Below are 26,621 nucleotides of genomic sequence, written 5' to 3' on the forward strand. Positions count from 1 at the left end.
CCATAGCTTGTAGTTACCACCTTCCACACAATTTTGCTCATGTGCTACGGGTGATGGCACTGGTAGAGAGAATTCAAAGCTATTACAGTATTTATGTTTTGTAAAACATTGTGTGCTTCCCTTTATATTTAGTAAGTTTTCTGCACTGTTTTTGTATGCGTTTGTGATGCATTTATTTACATAAATCAATGGAATAAAACAGTAAAGTTTAAAAAAAGTATGTAAAAAACATTCTTCTGCGTCTCCATTGAGATACAGTATGTGCATTTTACATGTGTTTTTGAAAACTATGCCACAAGTTGTGCGTTTTCAAAAATATAAATGCACATATATGCGTTTTTACATGCAGCCCATAGACTAGCATTAGTGGCAATAACTACCCTTTAGATTTTAAGCTCGCAAGGGCAGGGTCATCCTCCCATCCTCCTCATGTTTACTGGGTTTTTTTTTTTGCAATATCTGTGCTGCTTGAGACTCTGCTGTACAGTTCTTGGTAGTACCTATGTTCCCCTTGTTGTCTTATTGTGCTTTGTAAAGCACTGCGAAATATGTTGGCGCTATGTAATTAAATAATGCTAGCCTAGTGTGTTTCTAGCCTGACAGAACCTTAACCTCCTTAGCGGTATGCCTGACACTGTGTCCGGCATAACGCTGTCTGTCCTCAGGAGTGCCCCAGGATGAATAAATGTGCAGTAATGGCTGGAAAACCTTTAGCTAGCACTAGGCTTGCTAGTAAAAGTGTCCTCTGCAATCCCCCCGTTTATAATTACCCTGCCTGGATCCAGCAATCGCGCAGCCTCCATGCACAGCTCCAGTCTCTCTATGGGGAGGATCGGGTTTGCACATGACGTCGGCGACGTCATGTGCGATCCTCCCCATAATGAAGACCGGAGCTGTCCGGGGAGGCTGCGCCGATCGCTGGGGCCAGGCTGGGTAATGTATAAACTGGCTGGATCGGGGGGTGCCGGACACTTTTACTAGCTAGCCTAGTGCTAGCTAAAGGTTTTCCAGCTATTACTGCACATTTATTCATCCTGGGGCACAAAGTCACATAACCTCTTGAGCGGCGTAACACTCAGGAGGTTAAGGTGCTCATACTATCAATATTTTTCCATATATCATTTAACCGCATTACCACTTTTTCTGATTCTGCAGTGCAAGATTTTTGTTGAAATTTTGTCTAATCTTATCTATTATTGATATGATCTCTGCAGCTGTTTAGCTTTGTACTGTTCAAAATGGGAAATATTGATTGCATGGTGATGCTGCCCGTGGCCAGTGTTATATTTAGCCACAGACATATTAAGGCTGGTTCCCCTTACAGTTCTGACATTTTCACTTTAGAGCTATAGGGTAAGAACACTGTTAACACCAGTCAAGGCTTTTAATAAGAATCCTGTTGCAGGAATGTTATTGGCACTAATGACTCGTTTGAGGTCTATGGCACACAAAAGAAAATGCACACCACTGAAATCACTTGAAGTCCCAATTACTGCCTCCAGTATGAAAAAGTTGTTCTTTTTACACTTGGTTTTTACTGCAAAATGGTAAAAGGCTCAAAATAAAACATTTTCACTATCATCAAGAACAGTAGACTACAAAAGATCACTAGCATTTTGAACTCCATTGGGCACGTGTGACGTCTCACACGCGCCCATGTTACTAGGCAACCACATGGAGCGTGTGTATGGACGCTCAGGGAGCCTGGAGCAAGCGGAGGACAAACGGCGAACAGGTAATGTATATAGCATGTGTGTGTGGGGGGAGGGACCCATTACACAATAAAGGGAGACGGCGAGGTGGCACACAAGGCTGATTCCGGATCAATTTCAGCATGAAAATGTTCGGGAATCGGCCTGCGGTGTATGGTTAGCCGACAGATCTCTCTCTAATGAGTCTTGATTAGAAAGATTTGTCTCTTAGTCAAATCTGTCCATCATCGCTACATGTATGGCTACCTAAACTCTCTTCTTAATTAGAGGGACCAAAAATATGCAGCACTGGGAGGCCTTTAGTACTGTACTAGTATAACAATACAATTTATACACCATGCAATTTCCCATCAGATTGATGGATCGAATAATTATTTCCGACAGGTCTGTCACAGGAGCCCTAGTGGTCAGACCGCCTTCCAATCAATTTCAGCACACAGACCATGCCAGCTTTGGTCGCGATCCTTGCGCAGAAACAGACAGAAATTTGGGCAGCAGCCCGACCAGAAGGGAGCCTGTGAGGTACGGTAATTACAACTTTACACACTATTTCAGGGTATCTGCCACCACCACTGGTATGGGCCAGTGGACCCGACTTGACTGGCTGGTCCTGCGAATAAAAACGGTTAAACACACTCTATTCTGTCTAGATATCAACAATAGTAGCGTCTCTTCAGAAGTCTGAGTTCAATTCCTGTGTATGCTGAATAATAGGGTAGCGGAACAGTGAATGACTTTGGTAAAGTCTTTTATTCACGGGCAATATAAATAATTAATATATACAGACAATTATTAAAATCAACAATTATTAAAACAGTAATAGCCAGTATGAAAAATAAAAGCAAGGGAGAAAAATACTTAGTTTCATGGAAAGATGTCCTTTTTGTAGGTAGAATCATAAAGTCCTTGGTAAAATCCTTTGTTTCAGATCAAAGTTCAGCAAGATGGCCGCCAACCATGTGTCCTCTGGCTGGCAGCAGACCGTTCTCATATAGATGGAATATGGAGGACCGAGGGAGTGGTCCCTCGCAAACACTTTTGAACAATGCACATCTTTGGGTGGAGCCTCAAGTACAGCCCAGGGGTTGGACAGGGGCGGTGAGCTCCATGGATGGGTGCTCTATGCCCACCAAATATGACATTTGCCATATCTTGGCTTACGCTTTCCGCACACACATGACCATCACATATTCATATTTCTCAGACTAGGCCAGTTCATATGATACCAAACTTGGGCATGTTTGCATGCCCGGTTAAAAAACGGTGGAATTCCCTGAGTTCTGGTTATGCCAGTGGCCCCAATTTAATATCAAAATACTCACAAGATCCGGACCAGCAGAATGATATAACGTTCACATTTATCACCTGAACGGTATTGCTTAAACATGCTCAAAATCCTAAACTCCATGCTTTCTTATTCTGTCTATATGGCTCTGGCCTGGGTCTGGGGGGAAAGCAGTGCTTTGAATAGAGTCACCATTTGGTGAGCCCATTGACATCTATCTGAGGTAATGAAAAGTAAACACTAGCCTCCTGAACACAAGGGTTTGTTCCTGCTCATTAGCATATCAAAAGAGCCATCCTGCAGTTAAGCTGATACTATCTCTCTGCTGAAAAAAGACTGCAGATGCTCCTACACAATCAATCCAGATATAGCACGTCACTGGCAATCGGTGCAATAAACCGATAGCGTTTGCGTTCTCGCTTCTCACGGCTGTTCCGTGACACATCCCCTTCCTGAGGCTGTGTAGGGGGTTGTCATCAAGACATCCTCCGTAGCAGCCATTGGCGCTGTTGGGTCTAGTTCCCCCTGACACCGGGACAGCCCATCAACCTTCCGGTGTCGGCTGCCCACGTTGTGTCGGCCAACCTGGCTGACGGGTCTCGAGCTGCCGGCACGGCGGGAAAACCCATTGGAGCCTGCGGCTCGGTTCCCCTGGACAGGTCGCTGTCCGCTCCCCTCAGGTTTGACCCAACCTGGACCGTTCTGGACAGGGCATTTGCGCCACTGCGTTCGGACGTGGCGTCTGCCAGGACTGCTGACAACGGGAAGTAGGTTGGGTAGATCAACAGCCAGCCCACGCAGGGGTTCCCTGCTAAGTGGCTGTGGACCTAAGGGAACCCCTGGACCTTCCCAATTCCTGACAGACGGCACATGCTTTGCAGTATTTGGCTACATCCCTGTTCATCCTGGGCCAATAAAACAGTTTCCGAATACAGGCAAGTGTCTTGCGGACACCTGAGTGCCCTGTCAGAGGATTAGCATGTGCGGATTTCAGCACGTCCCCTGAACGCACTCGGGACCACAAGCCATTTGGTATTCGCATGTGATCTACCAGTAGGGGGCTGTACAGACTTGCTGTAAAGTCTCCCACCTTCCCAGTACACCTTGAAAGCGGCCCCGTCTGCGAGGGGCTCAGAGGCTTGCTGCCTGAGCACCTCCAGGCTTGGGTCCCTTTGTAGAGCTGCTGTGAATACGCTGTCAGTGTCAGCCACCTGGCTCATGTCACACGAGGCCAGCGGCTGAAAGGTCTCATCCCTATGGTCAGAGGAGGGGGAGGAGGCCGGAACCCCCTCCACCTGTTCTGAGCTCAGGTTCTGAGCAGTACAGCTGAGCGGTACTGCTAGCACAGGTATACCTTCAGAATGGCACAGACTGGCATTACTCAAATCATCATTGCATGCATTAACCTCCCTGGCGGTAACGTTCGGGGTAAGCCGCGCAGGAGGTTTTCTCAGGCCCTGCTGGGCCGATTTGCGTAATTTTTCTTTGTCTGAACGCAGCTAGCACTTTGCTAGCTGCGTCAGCACACCGATCGCCGCCGCCCCGCGCCGATTCACCGCTATCCGTGCCGCCGCAGAGCCCCCCCCTAGACCCCTGCGCTGCCTGGCCTATCAGCGCCAGGCAGCGCTAATGCTAGGTACACACCATACAATTTTCTGTTAGATTCTTCTGTTAGATTTACCTACAACATGGAAAAAAGCTATCTGGCAGGTAAATCTAAGAGAAAATCTAACAGAAAATTGTATGGTGTGTATCGGGACTCCCTTAGACGTCACAACGTCCATGACGTCATCCCGCCCCTGTCGCCATGGCGGTGGGGGAAGCCCTCCAGGAAATCCCGTTCTTTGAACGGGATTTCCTGATCGCCTATCGCCGGAGGCGATCGGAGGGGCTGGGGGGATATCGCTGAGCAGCGGCTATCATGTAGCGAGCCCTAGGCTCGCTACATGATTTAAAAAAAAAAAAAAAACGCAGCGCTGCCCCCTGGCGGTTTTTAATAGACCGCCAGGGAGGTTAATGACAGTGACAGGCATAGACACATTTTCATTACAGACAGTTGGTACATTAAACACAGGTACAGTTACATCATCACGACAAAGACAGTTCGTGCATCAAACTCAGGTGCCTTTTGTAACGATCGGTGTAACACAGAGAGGATCTGATTACCGGTGAACTGCAGTCTCACCAGGAATACAGAATATACCCGATTATTGGTGATCTGCAGTATCACCGATAATCAGATATATCAGATAATCAGATATATCTACTAACCTCTGGACACCAGATAGAACAAGTGAGTGTTAGATGCAACAGTATACTTTGAGTACTTCTCAGAAGTAAGTTCCTTCCTAGGGCCTAGACTCCTGGGGGGAGGAGCTAGGCTGAGAGTAGGAAGGGCAGAGCGTAAGTGACACCCGAGAGGCCAGTAAGGCCAGTTCTCGAGGTCGGCAAGCCAGGTCGTTAACACATTAACACACAGACAGATAAGGTACAGATTCAGGGGGGCAGATAAGGAATCCGATAAACAGACAGGGTTCAGCAACGGAGTATCAGAATTAGCAAGGTACAGAATCAGGAGGCAAATACAGAGTTCAGGAACGAGCAGAGTTTGGCAACAGGATATCAGAAATAGCAAGGTACAGGATCAGAGTTCAGAGGAATAGTCAGGCAGGCAGAAGGTCATAACAAATAATACAATATATATTCCTAATGCTAAGGTGTGAGCGCCTTGATGTCAACACCTTTGGAAACTATGCTAGAACACAGATACAGACAAGGTCTGAGTGCTACCACGTTGTGATCGCAACGGCAGACAACCAGAGAATGACCAGCACCCAGTATATATAGCAAAGCGCTCTCCGGCGCCTCCCCTAAGTGCTGGACCAATGGCAAGTGGTGAAAATGTCAGCTGACCCTTTTCTGGCTGTCATATAAGCTCTGCCTCTCAGTGCGCGCGCGTCCTTCTGAACCTGTGTGGACTAGCAGTCCCAGCCACACCAGACATGTCTTGCAATGTAACCACTGATTCAGGCGCGGGGACCGCCGCTCCGCTCTCTAAGCAAGCGGCGGTTTCCCCGCGTCCAGCCGAAATGTCAGCAGCTTTGCCATGCGTGCAATCCGCTGCATCCAATGCGGACTCCACCGCTCTGCCCATGCGGCATGCGGCGGTTTCTTCGCGTTGTGCCGCCATGTTAGACGCAGAAACAGCCGCCTCACTCTGAGCTCTTGTGGCGGCTTTTCCGCGTTTCCTCACACCTTTGAAGCAAGCACTATTGAACCTGGTACCCTTGAACTGGGCACCTTCAACCCACCTTCCCCTGGTGCTCCCCCAAGTGTATAAAGAACCTGGTGGTGGGTGGAGAGTCCGTCTCCTTCCGTGAGCGACAAGGCGGTCGTGGCAGGTTCGTAGTAGGACACAAGCTTGCCCAAATCAGTCCCCAGCAACACAGGGACTGGGAGATCCTTCACAACCCCAACAACCCTTTTTCTTGGACTCCCACCCCCCCCCCAGTCGATCTTCACTCTTGCGTGGGCTATGTGTAAAGGGGTGCCCTCTACTCCAGTAAGGGCAAGGGATCGGCTGGAGCTGATGCTCTCCTTTGGCACAAGGTGTGAGTGAACTAATGTGATGTCAGCTCCGGTGTCTCGGAATCCGGTGACAACTTTGCCGTTCACTCTAACAGGCTGCTGCTGGTCGGTTCGGTCGCGGATTTCCTTTCAGCGGGCAAAAAGAACAAAATTGGATGATCCAGGCTGTGGTTCGCTGGCGGGTTGCCTCTTCTGTGGGTGAGGTACAGGGGATACAGGTGCTGCCTGTCTCCGCTCCGGACAGTCGAATTTCATGTGTCCGGGCTGGCGGCAGTAGTGACAGGTGACCTCTCCAGGGGCTGCAGGCCTGGGTGCAGCAGCTGCGCTGGGTGGCCTCTGTGGCTGATGGCTCACAGGGGCAGGAGAGTCTGCCGGGGTATTGGGCTGACCTCCTCTCCAGCTGGATGAAACAGTTCTGCGTGTGTCAGACACCCGGGTAGTTGCAAAGGTTTCAGCGAGGTCTGCAGCGACAGTTGCTGACGCAGGCTTGCGCTCAAGCACAAACTGTCGTACATCAGCAGGGCAAATGTTCAGAAATTATTCGAGGACTATCAAGTCCTCCAGGACACCATAAGACCCTTTGGTGAGGCCTAGAATCCACTGGCGGAGTGTGGTGAGCAAGCTGCTGACCACATCTCGGTACGAATCAGAAGACTTTTTCTGCCAGGCCCTGAACTTTTTGCGATAGGCTTCTGGCGTCAGCTGGTATTTGGTAATGATAGCGTCTTTTATAGCAGCATAATCATTATCTTTTTCCGCAGGTAACTCTGCGAAAGCATCAAGCGCTTTGTAGCGCAGCAAAGGTGTCAGATATCTGGCCCACTGGTCTTGGGACAGACGATACTGACGGCATGCTTTTTCAAAAGACCGCAAAAACAAGTCAATGTCAGTGTCTTTTTCAATATGAGCAAATTTAAATTTTGCACTTATGGGTGATGCTCCTTCAGCAGGGAGGCTGGGCGGCGAACTCCGGCTGGCCTGTTGCACTTTTGCCATGTTAAGCTCATGCTGTCGTTGGAGCTCCCGTTCCTCTGCAGATTCTCGCTCCCGTTCCTCTTGTGCTTCCATGTACTGCAGGTACTTGTCCAGGTCAGTGTCCATCAGCCTTTGTAATGCCTGCTGCATTAGCGGATCAGCACGAATGGACAGTCCAGTACTGGCCGGTTCTGGGCGAGTACTTACAGGAACTCTGGTATTGGGGTCCACACTGACAGCCTCCTGTGTAACTGTTGCCGCATTGCCCGCAGGTTGCTCAACCTCTGTACGCTCAGGATCTTCAGTCTCTGGTTCCCCTCGACGTGAGTCAGATGGGCTGGTATCCACTTCAGCAGACACTCCCGGCTCCCGCAGTTGCTGGGTATCCCATCTGGACAAGTCTACTATCAGGTCCCGTTTTTTCTTGCGGAGGATGTCCATGCCCCTCGCTTTGCAAAGATTTTCCAGGTCTGCTTGGCACATGTTCTGGTAGTTCCCGGACATTTCCATGCCACATAAAATTTGGGGAGGGGTACTGGCTACACAGTCACTCTGTATATATAAAAAATATATTGCCTTCCAGCTACACCAACGAATTAGTTCATTTCTTGATAGCGCTAGCGCTATCTTAGATACTTTCAGCACAACACAGGTCCCACCGCTGCCAAACACTCTCACAGGAGCCCTAGTGGTCAGACCGCAAATTGCCTTCCAATCGGTTTCAGCACACAGACCATGCCAGCTTTGGTCGCGATCTTTGCGCAGAAACAGACAGAAATTTGGGCAGCAGCCCGACCAGTAGGGAGCCTGTGAGGTACAGTAATTACAACTTTACACACTATGTCAGGGTATCTGCCACCACCACTGGTATGGGCCAGTGGACCCGACTGACTGACTGGTCCTGCGAATAAAAACGGTTAAACACACTCTATTCTGTCTAGATATCAACAATAGAAGCGTCTCTTCAGAAGTCTGAGTTCAGTTCCTGTGTATGCTGAATAATAGGGTAGCGGAACAGTGAATGACTTTGGTAAAGTCTTTTATTCACGGGCAATATAAATAATTAATATATACAGACAATTATTAAAATCAACAATTATTAAAACAGCAATAGCCAGTATGAAAAATAAAAGCAAGGGAGAAAAATACTTAGTTTCATGGAAAGATGTCCTTTTTTTGGGAAGAATCATAAAGTCCTTGGTAAAATCCTTTGTTTCAGATCAAAGTTCAGCAAGATGGCCGCCAACCATGTGTCCTCTGGCTGGCAGCAGACCGTTCTCATATAGATGGAATGTGGAGGACCGAGGGAGTGGTCCCTCGCAAACACTTTTGAACAATGCACATCTTTGGGTGGAGACTCAAGTACAGCCCAGGGGTTGGACAGGGGCGGTGAGCTCCATGGATGGGTGCTCTATGCCCACCAAATATGACATTTGCCATATCTCGGCTTACGCTTTCCGCACACACGACCATCACATATTCATATTTCTCAGACTAGGCCAGTTCATATGATACCAAACTTGGGCATGTTTGCATGCCCGGTTAAAAAACGGTGGAATCCCCCGAGTACTGGTTATGCCAGTGGCCCCAATTTAATATCAAAATACTCACAAGATCCGGACCAGCAGAATGATATAACTTTCACATTTCTCACCTGAACGGTATTGCTTAAACATGCTCAAAATCCTAAACTCCATGCTTTCTTATTCTGTCTATATGGCTCCGGCCAGTCTGGGGGGAAAGCAGTGCTTTGAATAGAGTCACCATTTGGTGAGCCCATTGACATCTATCTGAGGTAATGAAAAGTAAACACTAGCCTCCTGAACACAAGGGTTTGTTCCTGCTCATTAGCATATCAAAAGAGCCATCCTGCAGTTAAGCTGATGCTATCTCTCTGCTGAAAAAAGACTGCAGATGCTCCTACACAATCAATCCAGATATAGCGCATCACTGGCAATCGGTGCAATAAACCGTTTGCGTTTCTCACGGCTGTTCGGTCTGATTTCCGATCGATTTGCATAGAAGTGATCAGAAAAACAATCAGATCTGTCGGAAATTATCTATCAACCCATCTATCTGATAGAAAATGTCATGGTGTGCACCAGGCATAAGGACTCTGCCTCTGACACAGGAGACCAGGGTTCAAATCTCAGCTCTTCCTGTTCAGTAAGCCAGCACCTTGGGCAAGGCTTCCTAACGCTGCTACTGCCTATAGAGCGCGTCTAGTGGCTGCAGCTCTGGCGCTTTAATTCCGCCAGGAGAAAAGTGCAATAGAAATGTTCGGTGTCTTCTCTTCTTGACTTACATCAACGTGTAAACTCTTCAAAGGGAGGGTGGATTCAATTACTTACTAGTCACGGTTTCCTCATCTCATCTGAAATGGGAGGTTTCTGTTATTTAGCATTTTTATTTATATAGCACCGACATCTTCCACAGCGGTGTAGAGTATACTGTCTTATCACTTAACTGTCCTTCAGAGGGGATCACAATCTATTCCCTATCCTGGTCATAGGTCTATGTAGTAACAAGAGGAACAAATTGGAAATTCTTCAGAGGCAACAACCTTGTTGCCTCTGAAGAAGCAGTTTTATCTGTGAAACGGCTGTCAGGCTTTGCAATAATCTGTCAGGACTCTTGGGGATGTATTAAAGGTGTTGTGTGCAGCATATCCTGCTGGCTGGTGCCCGGGTTTCCAATTTGTTCCTCTTGTTACTACATTGTATGCTGACTGATCCGGAGGCACAACCTTTAACTCCTGCTACCCCCTTGGGTCTGCCTACCAGGGTATCTAGTGCCACCCTACGTGTCTACTTTTTACTGTCATATGTCTATGTATGTAATGTGTAGTGTATCTATCTTAGTCTGGGCCAATTTAGGCAGAACCCAATAAACTTATCTGTACATTTTTGGGATGTGGGAGGAAACCGGATTGGCAGGAAGACACCCACACAGGGAGAACATAGGCTTATTAAGGTAGCTTGGGGGTAAAAAAAAAAAAAAACTCGTCCCACAATCCTGTTGGCACTGCACAGTTCAGTGGTGCACAAACCAGGTAAAATCAAATAGGGGACCTAAGAAAAAAAAATGGGAGTTAAATATATTCGGGGCACGTACTATTTTAAGGCATTTGGGGAGGGGGGGGGGGGGGGGTGGTACAACCTTCTTTAACCACTTAAGGACTGCAGTCATAAAACCCCTTAAAGTGAACCAGAGAGGAGAACAGAAAAGATGTTATACATACCTGGGGCTTCCTCCAGCCCCATACGCACGGATCGCTCCCACGCCACCGTCCTCCGCTGCCTGGATGCGCCGGTACCGAGTCCCGTCATTGCCGCGAGTCGGCGGGCGGACGCGGCCAATTGTCCGCATCACAGGGGCTCCCTCCATACACTTACGCTTGCCGCTGTGTACTGCGCAGCCGCAATGCTTAAGGGTATGGAGGGAGCCCCTGTGATGCGGACAATTGGGCGCATCTCCCGGAAGTGACGGGCCCGGTACCGGCGGAACCAGGAAGCGAAGGACGGCGGCGTGGGAGCGATTCAGGCTTATGGGGCTGGAAGAAGCCCCAGGTATGTATAAAACCTTTTCCTTTTTTCACCCCCCATTCCTCTCTGGTTCCCTTTAAGGACAAGACACTTTTTTCCAATCAGACCACTGCAGCTTTAACGGTTTATTGCTCGGTCATGCAACCGACTATCCAAATGAATTTTACCTCCTTTTCTTGTCACTAATACAGCTTTCTTTTGATGTTATTTGATTGCTGCTGTGATTTTTAGTTTTTATTATATTCATCAAAAAAGACATGAATTTTGTCAAAAAAAAATGATTTTTTTTCTTTCTGCGCTGACATTTTTCAAATAAAGTAAAATTTCTATATAGATTTTTGTCCAAATTTATTGTGCTACATGTCTGATAAAAAAAAAATCCAATAAGTGTATATTTATTGGTTTGGGTAAAAGTTATAGCGTTTACAAACTATGGTGCAAAAAGTAAATTTTCCCATTTTGAAGCATCTCTGACTTTTCTGAGCACCTGTCATGTTTCATGAGGTGCTAGAATTCCAGGATAGTATAAATACCCCCCAAATGACCCCATTTTGGAAAGAAGACATCCCAAAGTATTCACTGAGAGGCATGGTGAGTTCATAGAAGATTTTATTTTTTGTCACAAGTTAGCGGAAAATTACACACTGTGACAAAAAAAATAAAGAAAGAAAAGTTTACATTTCTGCTAACTTGTGACAAAAAAAAAAAAAAAATGAAATCTGCCACGGACTCACCATGCCCCTCTCTGAATACTTTGGGATGTCTACTTTCGAAAATGGGGTCATTTGTGGGGTGTGTTTACTGTCCTGGCATTTTGGGGGGTGCTAAATTGTAAGCACCCCTGTAAAGCCTAAAGGTGCTCATTGGACTTTGGGCCCCTTAGCGCAGTTAGGCTGCAAAAAAGTGTCACACATGTTGTATCGCCATACTTAGGAGAAATAGTATAATGTGTTTCGGGGTGTATTTTTACACATACCCATGCTGGGTGGGAGAAATAGCTCTGTAAATGATTTTTTTTTACACACAATTGTCCATTTACAGAGATATGCCTCAAAATGACCTGTGAAATCCTAAAGGTACTCATAGGACATTGAGCCCCTTAGCGCACTTAGGGTGCAAAAAAGTGTCACACATGTGGTATCTCCGTACTCAGGAAAAGTAGTATAATGTGTTTTTACACATACCCATGCTGGGTGGGAGAATTATCTCTGTAAATGACATTTTTTTTTAATATTTTTTTACACACAATTGTCCATTTACAGAGATATTTCTCCCACCCAGCATGGGTATGTGTAAAAATACACCCCAAAACACATTATACTACTTCTCCTGAGTAGGGAGATACCACATGTGACATTTTTTTGCAGCCTAGGTGCGGTAAGGGGCCCAACGTCCTATTCACAGGTCATTTTGAGGCATTTGGTTTCTAGACTACTCCTCACGGTTTAGGGCCCCTAAAATGCCAGGGCAGTATAGGAACCCCACAAATGACCCCATTTTAAAAAGAAGACACCCCAAGGCATTCCGTTAGGTGTATGGCGAGTTCATAGAAGATTTTATTTTTTGTCACAAGTTAGTGGAAAATGACACTTTGTGAAAAAAACAAATAAAAATCAATTTCCGCTAACTTTTGACAAAAAAAATCTTCTATGAACTCTACACCTAACGGAATACCTTGGGTTGTCTTCTTTCTAAAATGGGGTCACTTGTGGGGTTCCTATACTGCCCTGGCATTTTAGGGGCCCTAAACCATGAGTAGTAGTCTAGAAACCAAATGCCCCAAAATGAATGTTCAGGGGTATAGGCATCTGCAAATTTTGATGACAGGTGGTCTATGAGGGGACGAATTTTGTGGAACCGGTCATAAGCAGGGTGGCCTCTTAGATGACAGGTTGTATTGGCACTGAAGTGCAGGAAGCACAGGATGTTCTCAAATCGTGACCTGGACATGGCAGCAGAGAACATGGGCATGTGATGTATTGGGTGCATAGACCAATAAGACCGCAATACATTCTTTTTGACTAGACCCATGTTAAGGAGAAGGCCCCAAAAAATATTAAGTTCAGAAACTTGGAGTGGCTTCCACCGAAAAGGCTGGGCATAGTAGCTTCTTGGATTGGCGGTTGCGTATTGTGTGGCATAACGGTTGGTCTCAGCCACAATTAAGTCGTACCAGCAGTGATCAGGGGAAAAAAATTGTCACTGCGGTGGTGCGGGTGAGGGTTTGGCCGGGTGTTCAGAAGCCTGCAGGGGGCAGATTAGGGCCTGATCTGATGGATAGGAGTGCTAGGGGGTGACAGGTGGTGACAGGAGGTGATTGATGGGTGTCTCGGGGGTGATTACAGGGGAGAATAGATGCAATCAATGCACTGGGGAGGTGATCGGAAGGGGGTCCGAGGAGGATATGAGGGTTTGGCCGAGTGATCAGGAGCCCACACGGGGCAAATTAGGGCGTCTCAGGGTGTGAATAGAGGTGTGAATAGATGCAAGCAATGCACTGGGGAGGAGATCTGGGGGGTCTGAGGGCGAGCTGAGGGTGTGGGTGGGTCATTGGGTGCCCACAAGGGGTAGATGAGGGTCTGATCTGATGGGTATGGTGAATAGCAGTGACAGGGGGTGATTGATGGGTGATCAGTGGGTGATTAGAGGGGAGAACAGATGTAAATAATGCACTGGGGAGGTGATCAGAGGGGGTCTGGGAGGCTATCTGAGGGTGTGGGCGGGTGAATGGGTGCCCACAAGGGGCAGATTAGAGTCCGATCTGATGGTAGCAGTAACAGGTGGTGATGGTGTGATTGATAGGTGATCAGTAGGTGAATACAGGGGAGAATATATAAAAGCAATGCACTAACGAGTTGATCAGAGGGGGTCTGGGGGGGGCTATCTGAGGGTGTGGGCGGGTGATTGGGTGCCCGCAAGGGGCAGAATAGGGTTTGATCTGATGGGTAGCAGTGACAGGGGTGACTGATAGGTGATCAGTAGCTGATTACAGGAGAGAATATATGCAAGCAATGCACTGGCGAGTTGATCAGAGGGGGTCTGGGGGGGCTATCTGAGGGTGTGGGCGGGTGATTGGGTGCCCGCAAGGGGCAGATGAGGGTCTGATCTGATGGGTATGATGGGTAGCAGGGACAGGGGGTGATTGATAGGTGATTAGAGGGGAGAACAGATGTAAATAATGCACTGGAGAGGTGTTCAGGCGGGGTCTGAGGGTGTGGGCGGGTGTTTGGGTGCCCGCAGGGGGCAGTTTAGGGTCTGATCTGATGGGTTGCAGTAACAGGGGGTGAATGATAGGTGATAAGGGTGTGATTAGAGGGGAGAATAGATGCAAGAAATGCACTGGCGAGGTGATCAGGGCTGGGGTCTGAGGGCGTTCTGAGGGTGTGGGAGGGTAATTGGGTGCTCGCAAGGGGCAGATGAGGGTCTGATCTGATGGGTAGCAGTGACAGGTGGTGACTGATAGGTGATCAGTAGGCGATTACAGCGGAGAATATATGCAAGCAATGCACTGGCAGATTGATAAGGGGGGGGGTCTGAGGGCAAACTGAGGGTGTGGGCGGGTGATTTAGTGCCCGCAAGGGGCAGATTCGGGTCTGATCTGATGGGTAGCAGTGACAGGTGGTGACGGGGTGATTGATGGGTGATTAGAGGGGAGAACAGATGTAAACAATGAACTTCGGAGGCGATCTGAGGGTGGTCTGTGGGCGATCTGAGGGTGAGGGCGGGTGATCTGGTGCCTACAAGGGGCAGGTTAGGGTCTGATCTGATGGGTGTGACAGGGGGTGATTGATGGGTGATCAGTGGATGATTACAGGGGAGAATAGATGTATACAGTACACGGGTGGGGGGGGGTCTGGGGTAGGATCTGAGGGCGTGGGGGGGGGGGGTGATCAGGAGCCCCCAGAGGGCAGTTTAGGACCTAATTTTAAAAATAGCTTTGACAGATAGTGACAGGGAGTGATTGATGGGTGATTCGGTGCAAACAGGAGTCTGGGGAGTGGGCAGGGGGGGTTCTGAGGGCGATCAGGGGGCAAGATCAGTGTGTTTGGGTGCAGACAGGGAGGGCTGCAGCCTGCCCTGGTGGTCCCTCGATCACTGGGACCACCAGGGCAGGAGGCAGCCTGTATAATAGTGTTGTCCGGATCATGAACGATTCGGATCTTTTATCCGAATCTATTTTGTGAGTCGAATCAGCCGAATCATCAAAATGAGTGATTCGGATCGCAAAAGGGGCAGGGCCAGGAGCGACACACCCCCTCTCAGCGGGCAGCGGGGTCCTGAAAGCAGAGCAGAGATGGATCGCTCTGTTGGAGGGGACTCAGGGGAGTCAGCCTTGCAGGGACAGGTAGAGGGGACATGGGTGCCACTGCCAGATATGTGTACAGCACATATACTGGCTGTAATGTGCTGCACATTATAGGCTGTCTGTTCCATAGTTGTGCACAGTGAACACATTGGAAGCTTTTGGCTCAGCTCAGCACAGCTCAGTAACTTTGCAGGCACTGTGATTGCAGCGCAATATGATCCTCCTCCTGCACTCGCTCTAAACAGCTGCACTTATCTTCGGGGAATGCTTTCTTTCACTGTGCGACGTTTACATTCAAAGTACACAGATGAGCATATAGGTGAAATACATGTAAAGCATATGATTGCAGCATGTAGGTATTGTGTGCAAACAAACATTTCTGCTCTCTGCTCGTCCCTCCTCTGTCCACTCCCTGCCCTCTGTCCATCTTCTCCCCTTATCTGCGTGTCCACCCCCCTCCCCTTCTCCTGTCCTGCTAGTCATTTCACCCCCGAAATGCTTCCGTAGTAAAATGATCCGAGATTCGGATCAAAGATCCGGATCTTTTCAATGATCCGATTCGAATCATCCAGATCATTGAAAAGATCCGAACTTCCCATCTCTACTGTATAATACACTTTGTATACATTACAAAGTGTATTATACACTTTGTAGCGGCGATCGCAGGGTTAACAACCCAGCCGACGCTTGTAAACAGCCGGCGGGTTGACGTCGCGGGTGGGCAGAGCCTAATGCCGGCGGATGCGCAAGCGATCCCCGGAAAAAAATCACCGTCCCAGGTCCCGACGCCGATCAGCGTTATGTGGTCCTGGGCGTGCCACTTTGCCGCCGCCCAAAGGTAGTGGGCGGGCGGCAAGTGGTTAAATCACTAGCAGACACTTCTCAGCCCAATCATGTCCTGGTAACAGCACCAACTAGTGCCAAGCAACTCTTGTACAAGTATCACTCATGCTGGGAATACACGGTTTGTTTTTGAGACAGAAAGATGACTCAAGAGATAACTCCCAACATGATGAATCTCCCGTTCGATCGTTTCGCTGCTTGATTTCTGATAGAAGTAAATGAAAAAAGATAAGAAAAACAGGCGGAAGATAAGAGAATCAACTGCAGAATTGAGCAGCAAAAACAATTGAGCAGAGAATCGAGCGGCAGAAACAAACCCTACATGCCCAGCATCAGTCCCAGTTTATTTCCTCCCCCCCAACACTCCCAGTTCCACAAGGCTGAAGCCCAATCTACACGATACGATTCTTTGTACGATTCAATTACGATTCTATTTTCAAATCGATTAAATCCGACATGTCCGATTTTGCAATGGCAAATCAAATTGAATCACGATCGGACACGTCGTTTTTAATCGAATCGAAAATAGAATCGTAATCAAATCGTACAAAGAATCGTATCATGTAGATGGGGCTATACAACATACCCAACAAGGGGCCCATACACCTAACGATTTTCCCGCCGATATACAGCAGATTCGATCACTGTGATCGAATCTGCTGTGAAATCGCTGTGCAAACCCTGACAGAACGATCAATTTCCGTCTGAAATCAATCGTTCCCGTCGATTCGTCCGTGCGGAGGATTTTGCTCGATCGCCAGCGGGTCGGGAGTGCGTCGATAGTGGCATTCAAATGCCCAACGACTGACACTAGTGACAATACATTACCTGCTGCGGCCGGCGTGACTCCCCCGGGCTTCACTGTCTTCTTCTCCGCGCTGGGCTCCTGGCTGGCTTGGCTTCACTGAACTTCCTGTCCTGGCAGGAAGTTTAAACAGAGCGCCCTCTACTGTTTAAACTTCCCCCGGCAGGAAGTTCAGTGAAGCCAGCCGGACCCGGAGACCAGCGCGGAGAAGAAGACAGCGGAGACCGGGGGAGTCGCTCCGGCCAGAGCAGGTAATGTATGCAGGGGGCGGGGGCAGCTTCACAGATTGTGATCGGTTTCATGCTGAAATCGATTCACAATCTGTTTGCAGTAAAGGCAGTCATACGATCCCTCTCTGATCAGAGAGGGATCTATCCGTTGGTCGATCTGATAGCAAATCGACCAGTGTATGGCTACCTTAAAGAGAACCCGAGGTGGGATTTAATTATGTTACTGGGGCACAGAGGCTGGTTGTGCACACTAAGACCAGCCTCCGTTGCCCCATGGTGTGCCTCCATGCCCCCCTGCGCGCCGCTATACCCCCCGCAGTGCTGGCGACACGCAGCGCGTTGCCAGCACAATGTTTACATATGCGCTGTCAACACCGCTCCCCCGCATCGGCACTACCCGCCCGCGTCACTTCCCTCCTATCAGCGGGAGGGAAGGGACACGGGCGGGAAGCGTCGATGCGGAGGAGCGGCGCTGACAGACAGCACTTAGGTAAACATTGTGCTGGCGACACTGTGCATGTCGCCACCACTACGGGGGTATATCGGCGCGCAGGGGGGACATGGAGGCACACCATGGGGCAAGGGAGGCTGGTCTTAGTGTGCACAACCAGCCTCTGTGCCCCAGTAACATAATTAAATCCCACCTCGGGTTCTCTTTAACTGAGACAAGAAACAGGGACACTTAGGCCATGCCCCTATCACACATTCACCATACCCCTAGTCATACATACCATAATAATTTTATAAAAAAAATATACAGTATTTGTTTATAATTCTAAAAACTCTGGCCCTTTCTACCCTGGTTCATATTAAAGCTGGGTCTACACGTGCCGGCTCGATTAATAAGATCCAACAGGTCCGATCTCGCTGCGGCCGATTCCCCACGAGCGGACAATAGCAGGGAATCGATCGGAAGATAAGCAGCGCCGGCGGGGACGAGCGGGTATCGAATCCAACGCACGTGCGGAAAAGCGGGGACGCGTGAGAGACGAGCCGCCGGATCGCTTTGTGTAGATGGGGCTTTAGATTTCAAAATAAGAAATGTATCAATTTAAAAGATGGGAATACAGTTTAGAGAGAAGTAAATCTATTAGCAGCTAAAATACATATATTTACACAAATCTGTACATTAGTTCAGAAAAAGGAACAAATTCGGAAGAAAGAGGGACAGGGTTCCAAAAGAGGGACAGTTGGCAGCTATGGCTAACAACGTTATAGATAATAGTGGCGACACGGGAGAACTTTCCGGCAGATATCCGTCACTGTGGGGTAGTGGTTTTTGTAACGGAACACGGCTTTCTAGCAAACACGTGCAGTACATAGGACAAACCGCAGAGCTCCCCCAAGTGTCAAAGCGCTGTGCCAGGTGCCGCGTACACAGCTCACAGCCCTTCTAGTAACGTGTCCACCTGCAGCGGCAGCCGAGCATGCAGACGCCACACAGGCCAGCGAGCACACGGCGGAAACCTCTCTCTCTAGGAGGACTGAAGGAGGGCTCAGGGCACGTCTCTCTCTCAACCACAAGCACGCTCCCGACGTCTGTGGGCGGGACCAATCCCCTGGCTTCCATCAGGCTCCCTGATTCGGCGCTCTTCGTACAATTGCTGGGAGTGGGGCGGGGCGCGTTGCTTTCGTCTGATTCTACGGCCCGTGTTACGCGCTCTGCAGCGCTCTCGTGACGTCACGCCCGGGGTTTCCATCCATCGTGAGGAGTTTCGGAGGAGCTCGGCGGCGTCATGGCGGCTGCCTGGAGATAGGGAGCCGCTGTGTGGGGGAAGGACGGTGTCGGCGGACGGTGGCCAGCGGGAGACATTTTCCTTGGCAGCGACTGCGGAGGACGTTGCGAGCGCAGGCGGGACGAGGCCTGCCAGCCTACTCCGGCGCTACTGTAAACAAAGGCACGACAGAAGTCTCCTCCAGCGGAGGCAGAGCCGGAAGGAGGCGCCGCACACATCCCGCAGGCCTCTATGTCCGGCCACTGACGGTGGAGGATCCCTGAGGTGAGCGGAGCTTCCGGGCGCGTGTGGCGGGCACAGCTGCTGCTGCCTGGAATGTCCGGGGAGAAGGATGAGCCTTTGTAGGCCGCCAGTGTCTTCCCGCTGCTGGAATGTGGGCGGCCGAGTCGGGCAGCCCGGGGCTTTTCTGTGGTGAGAGGTCGCCTGCCTCACATGACGCGAGCTGAGCTGCCAGATCACAAGTGTCCTCATTCCCCTTCCTATCCTCGCAGCTCACCTCATTGCTGTCATTGCCCAGCCTGTATGGTGTAGTATCCATGTATGCAGCAGTGTGATCAATATTTGTCATAGGCCTGTGCTCAGCAGAAGCATCGCCTTCTATTAGCCTGAGGTCATCTTAAGTGAATTTGAGGTAAACTATTTAAGTAAAAACGCATACCTAGGTAAATTAGCAAGTCAAAATCTTCTACCTATGTACTATTTGAGGAGCACACTTGTATAAACAGAATGGAAAATGTAGTGGGGTTGGGATCTACTGCGAAGTCCTTTGCGATCTACCTAATGGGCACCCCTGCTCTGAATAGTCCACAGCCTTCCTGTGTTGTCCTCATCCCAACCGGTGCCGCGCACGGATCCTCTAAACACATTCACCAAGAGCTTGTCAGATATGTTCTCGTGGCCATGCTCCCCGTCATCTATGAGCATAGCAACATCTGTGTAGGTAGTCAAAGCCGGAGCAGTGCTTTTCAGCGCTGCTAGCTTTGGGCGCAGCCAGCGCCGCCATAGACTGTAATAGGAATCAGTCTATAGCGGCGCTCAGTGAGGAAGGTCGGCTCCGTCAGAAGACGGAGCCGAAGTTGTTTAAAAAACACAATAATTCGGCCTCCAGCAATCGCTGGAAGCCGAATTATTTCATTCCCCCACTATCCATGTCGTCCTGGAGGGGGAATAGTAATTAAAACGCCCCGGACTTGTGCAGAAGCAGGACCAGCCATTTAACAGCTGGATCCTGCGCCCAAGTCTACCAGCGCCGTATTCAAATGTACGCGTCAAAGCTTCTCGTTCATGAGTCACTTCATGTTACTACGCATGCGCAGCTGTAGTCGAAATGTATGCTCGCTGTTGTGAAGGAAGGGGAGCGAGCCTGTGGACTTAGAGGATCCCAGTTGCAGTGGGGTCAGTAAGGACACAGAAAGCCTCTGAGGACTCAGAGGATCTGGAGGATACTTAGATAAGTTTTGTTTTTTTGTTTTTTATTCCAGTCTGGGTTTGCTTTACCCTAGTTAAGACAGCAGTTGCCAGAATTATTTTTAAGGCACTTCCTGGTTATAGACAGTACACTGTTGCTTTCCATGTGACCAGGCTGAAATTCCGTTTTCCATTATTTTATTTTTCATATAGGCAGCATCAAGCAAAATTGTTTGCCCCATGATATACTTACCGGGGGCTTCTTCCAGCCCCTTGAAGCAGACATGTCCCACGCCGCATCTCCGTTCGCAGCCACCAGCCTGGGGTCTGTGCTGTGTGCAGTGGACGACCTCTACTGCACCTACGTGAGCGCCGCTGTCTATCAAGTCCATGTTGTCCGCAGCTGTGCTTCATACAGACGCCATAAGGACAACCTTGAGGTCGGCCTCTGTGTCGGCAGGGACCCCAGGCCGGCGGCTGCGATTCGAGATGCGTGGGATATGTCAGCTTTAAAAGGGCTGTTCTCACCAGAATTTTTTTTCTAGCCGGGTGGCATGAAAAAGTAGCCGGGTGGGGTGAGATGAAAGAATGAAAGGCTGACGCTTTTTTGCACAACTGAGATGAGCCGATGACAGCCGGGTGCTCACCAAAACTAGCCGAGTGGAGCACTCAGCTAAAAGTGCTTGGGGAGCACACTGGGCTGGAGGAAGCCCCTGGTACGTATATAATGGGGCAGGAAATGTTGCTTGATGTTTCCTTTGAAGGAACCTGAGGTGAGAGTGATATGGAGGCTGCCATATTTATTTAAGGAATGCAAGTTGTTTGACTGTGATCCTGTGTACACACCATGCAATTTCCCATCAAGCAGGCCAAATTAATAATTACAGACAGGGCCAATGTGATAACCAATCATTTTTCTGATCTATTTTGTACAGAAGTGATCGGAAAATCAGTCAGAAATCAGTTCGATCCTGTCTGAAATTATCATTTCGACCCACGGATCTGACAGGAAATTGCATGGTGTGTACCAGGAAATAATGCTTTTAGCCTAATGCTGGGCATACACGGTACGTTTTGTACCGTGTAACCGAGCCGCTGATGGCACGATTGATAATTTCCGACGTGTCCGATACCCAGCCGGATCGATTCTGCGCTCGATACCGGCGGGCAGGACAAAAGCGAGCGGAAGAGAAGAAGCCGCCCGCGGGGACGAGTGGGAATCGACCCTGGCGCCCGCAGGGACGCGTCGGAATCGAGCCAGTGGTTCGATTACACGGTGTAAAACGTACCGTGTATGCCCAGCATAAGACCCTGATAAAGCATGCAGATCAGGACACCTGAGGAAAAACTGTGATGGTTCGTAACATGTAGTGTTGCTCCGCTATCAATAGAGGCTTTAATTTGCAAAGCCAGTTGTGTGCCGCCTCTTCACTGTTTGTAAGCAGATCAGGTGCTCTGACTCAAGTCTGACTGGATTAGCCACATGCTTGTTTCACACGCTACTGATGCCAGAATATCAAAAGGACAGTTAGTTATCTGGTATTTAAAGGGAACCTAAACTGAGAAGGATATGGATTTTTCCTTTTCAAATAATACCAGTTGCCTGACTCTCCTGCTGATCCTGTGTCTCTAATACTTTTAGCCACAGCCCCTGAACAAGCATGCAGATCAGGTGCTCTGACTGGAGTCAGACTGGATTAGCTGCATGCTTGTTTCAGGTGATTGATTCAGCCACTACTGCAACCAAAGACATCAGTAGGACTGCCAGGCAACTGGTATTTTTCAAAAGGAAACATTCATATCCCTCTCAGTTTAGGTTCCCTTTAAAAGGAAATATGGCAACCTCTATACCACTATCACCTTGATTTCACTTTAAGGTACCCACTAATGATACTATTATGCTTGTGCAGTTTTACCAAATCTATGTAGTAGGAGGGTAATCTAAGTGAATATTTTTTGAATAGATGCTTTAGGTAGTCCCTCATAAAAGTGGTAAGATTGTACAATCAAGATTGTATCATTTGCGGGCACCTTTAGTTTGCAGATTGTTTTTATCATATTTTGGCCCTCAATTAGAGGTCAAAATGCACATAAACACATCTGCTCTGGGGTAAAGGCCTGTACACATGCTAGACAGTAGGGCTGCCCGTTTTTTCGGTTTCAAACCGAAACCGCGGTTCATGGCAAGACGATCTGATCGTCAGTAAACTCGGTTTTTCGGTCCGCTGTCAGTACCTTGTGTCTGGCCCCGCTGTGTGCTCGGATCGGCCAGAAGCAGTGAATATTTGAGTGTTAATGAGCGAGCGGCCGGGCACATACAGCTTTACCAATCACTGGATAGCGATGGAATGACGGCAGCGGTAGGCAGAGCGTACAGCTCTGCCTACCGCTGCTGTCATTCCATCGCTATCCAGTGATTGGTAAAGCTGCAGTGCCCGGCCGCTCGCTCGAGTGGATCCGACGCCCCCCCCCCCCTCATTAACACTCATAAATATTCACTGCTTCTGGCCAATCCGCGCACAGCGGGGTCAGACACAAGGCAGTGTTCTCCCTACGCTCAAACAGGTGGGCCCAGGTTAGATCAATTACCGCCCGGCTGCTTTCCTGGATGTTATCACCCCCCTGTCAGGGTGCACCGGGCTTGCTTGAAAAAAAAAGCAAGCAGCGCTGTTCTGAAGTCAGTCCCTGTACTGCTCCGCTTTGTGCATGAGATCTCGCGCCTTCATTGGCTCAGCCTCTTACTGCCGCTGAGCCAATGAAGGCACAAGCTCGCCGGGAAGCGCGAGATCTCGTGCACAGAGCGGACTCGGAGCAGTACAGGGACTGGCTTCAGAACAGCGCTACTTGCTCTTCTTTTTTTTTTTTTAAGCGAGCCCGGTGCACCCTGATAATCGGGCAGGGGGGTGATGACAGCCACTATAGTGCGACTGTGCGAGGCTCAGCAGTCAGTCTGCACTCTGCAGAGGCGCGCAATACAGGCTGCCTCTGCGTGCACGGACACTGACTGTCCGTGCAAGCTTGAAAGTATGCGCTGATCGTCTTAACATGAAACGCCCCCCGCCCTAAAGTTTAGAGGGAAAAAAAATCGGGGAAAAATCGAAATTGCAATTTCTGAGAGAAAAATCGCAATTTCGATTTTTCCCTAAAATCGTGCAGCCCTACTAGACAGGCTGGAATGACGGGTCCGTCAGACCCTCCCGACAGTCCGGCGTGTGTACAGTCTGTCAGGCAGACTGATAAGGCTGTACACACGCCGGACTGTGGCTGGAACGCCCGCCCAGCGGGAGGGTCTGACGGACCCGTTGTTCCAGCCTGTCTAGCGTGTGTACGGGCCTCTAAACTCATGTTTGTGAAGAAAATCCACATAATGGTGATGTACCAACTCCACAGGCCAGGTAAAAATTTATGAGTTGGGGCAGTTTTTGGGTACCTGGAGTCAGTCGGTGGTTTCATAATTAACTGAGAAGTCTGGTGATTTTTGTACTGACTCCACAGCCCCGGTTTTAACGTTAACCTGGGGGGTGGCAGATGCGACATAGAGGCCTGTTTCCTGCTGGATGACATGCCTCTGTGTCGCCCCTTCCCCCACATGCACTATCACCTGCTGAAATTGGCGTCATGGAGCTTGTCGCTGATCTCGAGGGGAACGGAGGGGAGGTGGTCCCCCCCTAAACGCCCACTGGGGGCGTTCCTGAAGCCCTTCCCCAGCTGCCATTGGCCGGCTTTGCCGCTTCCCAGCATGCTGCTCTGTACAGCGCAGCTCTTTCAGCGCTGTCACCCCAGGGGTCACAAAATCTAACCTAGTTATTGCAGGCCACAGGAGCAGCAGGTATTTTGGCTACCTGATCCATCAAGGATTTTAGTTTAAATCCCCGCCTCGGATACCCTTCAAGAAAACTGGTTGTCTCCTGAAATGGGAAATGAGCGACAACAGTAAAAACAAAGGGATTCTTAAAGTAGCCATACATCTAGCGATTTTGCTACAGTCAAATTAGTGATCGACTTTGAGTGATCACCTTCATTGTGGTTGATCGAAAGTTGATTGACTAGTTGCCCACACTTCTTCGCATTTGATCTGAGCAATGTTGTGCTTCCATGCTCTGAAACAAAAAGACAATTCCCGTGCAATTGACTGATATCTTCCATCCTGCTTGATGAAATAAGTTGGTTGAATTGACATATTGGCCAGTTTCCAGCAATCGAACACACTGGGACACACTTGATTCTTTCTCAATTTGATAAAATGATTAAATTGAATGGTTGATGGCACAGAAAAATTGCTAGATGTATGGCCACTTTAACTCTTCCTCATACCACAAATATTTTTTGTTGATCTGCTTCACTTTTGGAGAGTATTCTCACTTCTGGCTTGTCGGAAAGTGAAGAAAATTCTTACGGATGTGTTTTCTAGAGCAGGGGTGTCAAACTCAAATACAAAGTGGGCCGAAATTGAACTCTGAATCCAAGTTGCGGGTCAATTTCAATGTCTAGTGGCCACCTCTCTCACTTATAAAGTTCCCTGTTGTATAATAGCCCCTCCTCCATCCCCTATATGTATCCCAGTTGTCTAGTGGCCCTCCTGTATACAGTCCCCTGATGTTCAGTGATCCTCCCTCCCCTATACAGTACCCTGATATCTAATCTTTTTTTTTTTTTTTTTTCCATATTGCTTTTCTGGTGATCTAGGGCTTACCATCAATATAGCTTTTTTTCTGGTGGGCTAGAGTGGGCCAAACATAATGCAAATTGGGAAAACCACCTGAGGGCCAAATCTGATGGCTCAGAGGGCCAGATTTGGCCCATGGGCCGGAGTTTGACATGTATGGTCTAGAGCAGGCATGGAAAAACTTGGCCCTCCAGCTGTTAAGGAACTACAAGTCCCACAATGCATTGCAGGAGTCTGACAGCCACAGTCATGACTCATAAAGGCAAATGCATTGTGGGACTTGTAGTTCCGTAACAGCTGGAGGGCCGAGTTTGCCCATGCCTGGTCTAGAGCTTCCTTGATATTATTTAGCAATCTGTTGTGCCAAATCAGTGATAACTAATAACTGCTAGTGTTTAGCCTTGTACACGCTCATGAGGCATGCTGCTCGGCAGGGATCAGGACCCGATCTCTCGGGCAACCTTGGAGGGCAGAGGCTGTACAGACTTGTCACTAGTCTGTAGGCTAGCAACATGTTCTGTTGCTATATGGAGCACTAACGGAGCAGCGTGAGTGATGTCACGCAAGGGCTGGGGTGAGTAGGGATAAAAATGCTCGATGGCAGCAATCGGCCTAATTTAACCGATAAACTTATCACTGTCCGAGGCATTGGGGGGGCCACTGCACTCATGCTAGAATCTTGGCGGAGGTCGTTATCGGCCGCCTGAGCCGAGTTTCATCTAGCTGGTGTTTGAGGCTGTAGGTAGCTCCTCCCCTACCATAGAAAAGAACAGGCTGCTCAGTTATAGCAGAGCAGCTTTTCTATCCAGTGATTGTTTGCAAAACATTTCCCTGGAGATATCACCAACAATTTGTGCAAACATGAATTATTTACTGTTTATACAGGCCTTGTTGTGGGTTGTGCAGACAAACCGTACTTTTAGGTTGCATTTGTAGATTTTCTGATTGGCACACGCACACAGATGCGTGTACAATCCCGTATGCAAAAGTAGAAAGATGCGATTAGGGTGGGTGAGAGGAAAATAACTCCAAAGCAATAGGTATGCATCAAGTGATACTTGAGATGTTACAACTGGCTACTTTGTCAGCACAGTCCTTAATAGGCGGGTACATGCTGTAATGTTTATGATGTTGAGGAACACTGGCATCAAACACATATTATGTGTATGGTATGTTAGTACAGTATCTGGAAATTAGTAGGTTGGTGTATGGAAGGGTTGTGGGTGGTGCCACATGCAAAATCTGCCATATGGAGAAACTAGCAAAAAGGAGTGGTGGGGGGAAGGGGTACTGAAGTGTAGACCATGGTGGAAAGGTGCTCAAATTAGAGTTTCATTCAATGTAATACGGTTTAAGCACTTTTTTTTTTTTTTTTAACTAACCTCCCTAGCGGTATGGACAGATATATCCATCCATAAAAATATGCTGTGAACAGTATAAACGTGCATACACATCAATACTCTCCTGCACTGTATACTAGACCCTTGCTTGACACATTTTGGCACGTTACAGGAAAAAAAAAG

The 26,621-nt window shown here is 48.7% G+C and overlaps 1 protein-coding gene across 4 annotated transcripts in view; it reads left to right on the forward strand.

Annotated features, from left to right (window-relative positions):
- The first annotated feature begins 18,844 nt into the window (after nt 1-18,844).
- Nucleotides 18,845-26,621, forward strand: part of CHD1 (chromodomain helicase DNA binding protein 1) — a 105,591-nt gene continuing 97,814 nt past the window's right edge. For 3 of the 4 annotated variants that reach the window (XM_068247477.1, XM_068247479.1, XM_068247478.1), the window contains exon 1: nt 18,845-19,289. The gene's annotated coding sequence lies outside the window, so the exon portion shown is untranslated. The remainder of the gene's footprint in view (nt 19,290-26,621) is intronic. The other variant, XM_068247480.1, reaches the window with a different exon arrangement.

This window comes from Hyperolius riggenbachi, chromosome 1, assembly GCF_040937935.1.
Source record: "Hyperolius riggenbachi isolate aHypRig1 chromosome 1, aHypRig1.pri, whole genome shotgun sequence".
Classification (NCBI taxonomy): Eukaryota; Metazoa; Chordata; class Amphibia; order Anura; family Hyperoliidae; genus Hyperolius; species Hyperolius riggenbachi.